Raw genomic sequence first — 6,000 nt, forward strand, 5'->3', positions numbered from 1 at the left:
AAAGTCGCACTGTGGCATACCAAGGACCTTTCCGTCCTGGACCGATTTAGCCGGCCCCTGGCGACTGGTTGCAACCATAACTGTAACATGAAATCGCATTGTGGCATACCAAGGACGGTGAAGTCCTGGACCCATTGAGCGGGCCCCTAGCGATATATAATTTAATGCAACTCACATATGGTAAACACATAATATTAAAATGGACAAGAATTAACCACAGCATGAACTGAAATAAATCCCACACCTGAATTTGAGCTTTGAAAATAAACTTGAGTAATTCAAATCAAAGTCGACGTCTTAGTCGTGTCGCACCATGCCCGGTAAAATAGAACAATAATTTACCAAAGACTAAATAAATTTAAATCTAATGTATATATATATATATATATGTTGAAAACTTGCTGGGGATGATATATAAAGAAACTATCGGAACATATATATAGGGAGAAAAGTTTGTAGCATAGATAATATGAGTCAGTAGTCTACTACATAGGCTTGCTTACTAAACACTACTTTTTCAATTATATATGAGACACGTGGGGAGGGAGTATCAATACATAAGACAACTATTTAAATTTAGATATATATAAAATATTTGGTCTATCATATATATATACATATATTTATATTATAATGGTATTCATGCACATTAAATATATATATACGTATGAAAGCTATATGTAATTTAATTTATATAACTTTTAAATTCAATGCACTGTTTGTTACGAAATATTTTTAATATATGTATATATAATTACAAATTTAATTAATACATTAAATATATCAAATACTGGAAATTAAAAATATGAAAATTCCATTTCATAAAATTAAAAAGTCATTTTTTTTATTTAGGGCACGATTTGACTAACCAAAAAGCTCGATAAATAAAATATTTTTTGTAAACTTTATAGCTTGAAAAATATAATAATTTTCAAATAAATTATATAAGGAAAATAAATGGTTTTGGGCTGTGACAAACCTACCCACTTAAAAAAATTTCGTCCTCGAAATTTAACAATTCATAGCTGCAATAATCTTCAACATAAAAACTTGAATACTGAACTTTCTCATAATAACTTGCATAATGAACTTGAACTTTCTGATAATACTTCAATCATTGCAGCAAAACTCAACATACTTTCAACGTAAACAATTTATACTCATCCCCGTGAAAAATATTTGAAATATCTTTACCTTGATGTCGGAGCACGTAGAGGTCGAATGGATTTTTCACACACAGCTTTTAAAAATTTTACGTAAAATATTTTGCAGAGTCTACAGGAAAGTAGACCTGCTCTGATACCACCTTGTGACACCCAAATCCATTTTAAATTTTAAATGAAAACGCACGCGGAAAATCATGACTATAAATAAATATTTAACAAGAAAATAGTGAAATAAATTTTTATTTAAACATACTTTACTCAAAATAACATTTTTAAGTAATGCTAAATTCAAAATATTTGACTCGCCATTCGACCTTCCACGCGCCTCCGACCTTTAAAAACCCGAAAATGTTGAGTATGGGATGAGCATACAGGGTACACTCAGTGTGGGAACATGCAATCATTGTCCACGTTAATAAAATGAGAATCACATATGATCAATACATTCGTAACTGAAAGTCGCACTGTGGCATACCAAGGACCTTTCCGTCCTGGACCGATTTAGCCGGCCCCTGGCGACTGGTTGCAACCATAACTGTAACATGAAATCGCATTGTGGCATACCAAGGACGGTGAAGTCCTGGACCCATTGAGCGGGCCCCTAGCGATATATAATTTAATGCAACTCACATATGGTAAACACATAATATTAAAATGGACAAGAATTAACCACGGCATGTACTGAAATAAATCCCACACCTGAATTTGAGCTTTGAAAATAAACTTGAGTAATTCAAATCAAAGTCGACGTCTTAGTCGTGTCGCCCCATGCCCGGTAAAATAGAACAATAATTTACCAAAGACTAAATAAATTTAAATCTAATGTATATATATATATATATGTTGAAAACTTGCTGGGGATGATATATAAAGAAACTATCGGAACATATATATAGGGAGAAAAGTTTGTAGCATAGATAATATGAGTCAGTAGTCTACTACATAGGCTTGCTTACTAAACACTACTTTTTCAATTATATATGAGACACGTGGGGAGGGAGTATCAATACATAAGACAACTATTTAAATTTAGATATATATAAAATATTTGGTCTATCATATATATATACATATATTTATATTATAATGGTATTCATGCACATTAAATATATATATACGTATGAAAGCTATATGTAATTTAATTTATATAACTTTTAAATTCAATGCACTGTTTGTTACGAAATATTTTTAATATATGTATATATAATTACAAATTTAATTAATACATTAAATATATCAAATACTGGAAATTAAAAATATGAAAATTCCATTTCATAAAATTAAAAAGTCATTTTTTTTATTTAGGGCACGATTTGACTAACCAAAAAGCTCGATAAATAAAATATTTTTTGTAAACTTTATAGCTTGAAAAATATAATAATTTTCAAATAAATTATATAAGGAAAATAAATGGTTTTGGCTGTGACAAATGCCGTCAGACAAGTCAGCCCCACTGTTGATCTCAACGCCAAACGATCCACCAGGAGCCTCGCATACTCTCAAAGGGAAGCGCAAGTGGGACAACAATGAAGACAATATCAATCCGATTAATAAGCGAGTATGGCAAGAATATGAACGGGCCGAACAGTTTATTCAACCAAGGCACGAGGCACAGACTAACCTCGAGTCAACTGGGGGTAGCCAAAGTCAGAGAGGAATTTCACCTTGCCCAAATTGTGGTAAGATGCATAGGGGTGTTTGTCGAGCTGGAACTAACGGTTGTTACAATTGTGGCCAAAAAGGTCACTACTCCACGCAATGCCCCAACAGACAACGAGGTTCAGCAATTGAGAATAATCACACCCCTTTGCCAGCAATACGTGGACACTTGCGAAATCAGCCTCAATCACATCAGTGAAAATCTTATGGAGACACCGCAGACAAGAGAAGCTACGCGGGGAACTTGAAGACAAGAAGAAGGAAAAATGCCCCGAACTGTTTTAGCAGAGATATGCAAATTTCGGGACGAAATTTTTGTTAAGAGGGGTAGTATGTAATGGCCCGCATTTTTATTTTTATTTAATATGGTATCGCGATAGTTAATATCGCATCTTTTAGTAAATGAAACCCAGCTGCCAGTTATATATGAATCCAGTTAATGATCCTGATTTTTTTATCAGAGACAGAGTTATTATTTTAGCTTTATACTTTTATAACGTATGAGAAAAATGCGACGAGGATTATTGAGCCATTCAATAATTATTATTTTCAAGTTGTAACTGACTTAGCAAAGTCATGTTATTTATTAATCGAGAAACAAAAGCAGTTATATTTTATTAGTGCTACTAAAAGTCGAGGAATTATTCTGACTGCAACGCAGATTAAATCTACGGATTTAATTTAAGTTATATTACAGTTTATCAAGTTAGCAGGCAAGGAAAAACATATCAAGCAAGATACAGAAATGCGATGATTGAAAATCGAAACCAGTATTTTATTACAGTTACAGAATTACCGAGACATAGAATATACATCATTAATCCTCCACTACATTTTTTTTCCACCACACTCAAGTGCACCACTACTCTTTTTCTCACCAACTCCACTCAAATATTTATTTGTTTGGCACCAAATAAGTGGGCTGTCACCTTTTCCACCGAAAGCCATGCCTTTCACCTGTCAATCAGCCAACAATTCTTTCCATATAATCTCATTATCAGCAGCAACTCTCTCCATTCTGCACTAATAACCCACGTGAAGGAGGAACTCCATTCATTACTATTCTGCCAAACTTTAGAAGTAAGATTTGGCTTAACTCCTTCCATTTCTTCCTAAGCTCAACCTGCATCGTTTGAGAAACAATCTTTATATTTCAGTGTATCTATCCACTGATTCAATATCAATAACAGCAGCCACCAACACCAAATATTTGCAGGTAAATACTAAACTCATTTATTCAAATTCACCCCATGATTCACACCATCAAGCATGCTTCAGTCTTACAATTCAGAATTCATATAGTTGAGCATATAAGCATCTTGAACTTATTAAGCACCCAATTACGCTTTCATGAACAAGTAGCAGTTAATATGTAGTCTAAACAAGCATATGAGTTTATGCAAAGCAAAGAAGAGATTACACATTATCCTTGCCTAATCCACGCTAAGAACCGATCAAAATAGGGGTTAGTATAACTTAGCTTTAGAAAGGAATGGGCGACTGCCCTGCTCTGAATTTGAAGACAACGATAATCGTGACTAGGACTAAACTCGCCGGCCTCCACTGGTGGCGACGACGGGGCCTCTGTTGACGTCGGGGCGAGGAGGAAAGGCTGACTGCCTTGACCGGTACCGAGCCGAGCAGCGGTTACCCAAGGCAACGGCGAACCCCAACTGCCGGATGAAAGAACGCCGACTCAATCGCCGGTTTTCGAACGAAGAAATAGCGGCCTTGAGTTCCAGATCTTATGGCTCGATTGGGTTCCACTGTTGGAGAAAAGAAGTGGGTCTTCGGATCTGAGAACGAGAGGGAGAAGGTAGAGGCGGCTGTCGGAACTCTGCGACTCACGGCGACGGTGGCTCCGGGAGATGCGGCTGTCGGGCACTTGCTGCCAACAGCAGCGGCCGACGACGCTGCTCCCAGACGACGACCGACGCCGTTTGAGTCGCCGGATTCAGACGAGGATGTGACCGCGGCGCTGATTCCAGAGATAGGGATCAACTGAGTTCTGCGCAGAGAGAGATAGAGGACGTCGCCGGGGTTCGACGCGTCGGCAGTCGACGCTGACCGGAGAAGGCGGCCGGAGAAGGAGGGCTGATCGAGCGCCGAGCGAGCAGGCTGGAGAGGAAGGGGCGAGCAGCTCCTTGAGAGACACAGGAGAGTGAGACGGCAAGGTGTGCCGCCCTCTGCCAGGCACGGCCGCGCCGGCAGCGGCGGCGGCGCCCGCCTCGGCTGGAGTTGGTGAGAAAAGAGAGAGAACCGAAGCGTGCGTCTGTTTTGAGCGAGAGAGAGAGAAAGAGAACATGGCCGACAATTTTGAGAGAAGAAAGAGAGAGAGAGCGGCTCCTTGAAGAGAGAGGACCGAGAGTTGAGAGAGAAGGATTGGGCTTTTATTTTAATTGCTTTGGGCTCGATTTAATTAAGGAGTTGGGCTGATGCATATTTTATGATGGGCTATTATTCTAGTCCCATTTATATTTCGTTGGGCCGATTAAATTGCCTTTTTGGGCTAAGATTAATTCTTTTCAGTCCACATTAATTATTATTTGGACCCCTATTTTAATTATTTTGGGTCGAAGACTTTTTAAGTTGGGCTTTAATTCTTTTAAAGCTTGAGCTGAAGTTACTCCTTTGAGCTAAGCCTAGCAGTATCAATTTTTGATGGAGCCCAATTATTTATCAGTGGGTGAGCCGATTCGTATTCAGTAATGAGCCGCCCAGTTTATTAATTAATGTTTTTGGACTTCGGACTTTAAAACGAGCTATTATCATTTATTTCTTTAAAGCCACTGGTTTATTTAATTAATTGACTACTCTCTTTTGAGCCTATTAATTATTTGAGGTTACGCAAGTAATGATGTTTCTATCGAAAAGCCCGATAATTTCTACAATGTCACACCTCGTTTAAAGCCGAGTTAGTCATTTTTCAATCAAGTACAAATGCGAGGTTTATTTCACGACTAGAATATTCCGATGAGGAAGGAAGAATCACAGTTTTATTCGACCGCGCTAGACGAGAATTAGCTAAATCTATTAATGAGGATTAATAGTAGAATTCCCAATTATCGCTCAAAAGATTAGTTCATGCATACCAGATTCATGCATAGGTAATTACGCTTTCTCATTAATTGAGAATTTTCCTCGAGGCAATGTCTTATTTTACATTCTCATGATT

This window comes from Salvia miltiorrhiza, chromosome 1, assembly GCF_028751815.1.
Source record: "Salvia miltiorrhiza cultivar Shanhuang (shh) chromosome 1, IMPLAD_Smil_shh, whole genome shotgun sequence".
NCBI classification, from domain to species: domain Eukaryota; kingdom Viridiplantae; phylum Streptophyta; class Magnoliopsida; order Lamiales; family Lamiaceae; genus Salvia; species Salvia miltiorrhiza.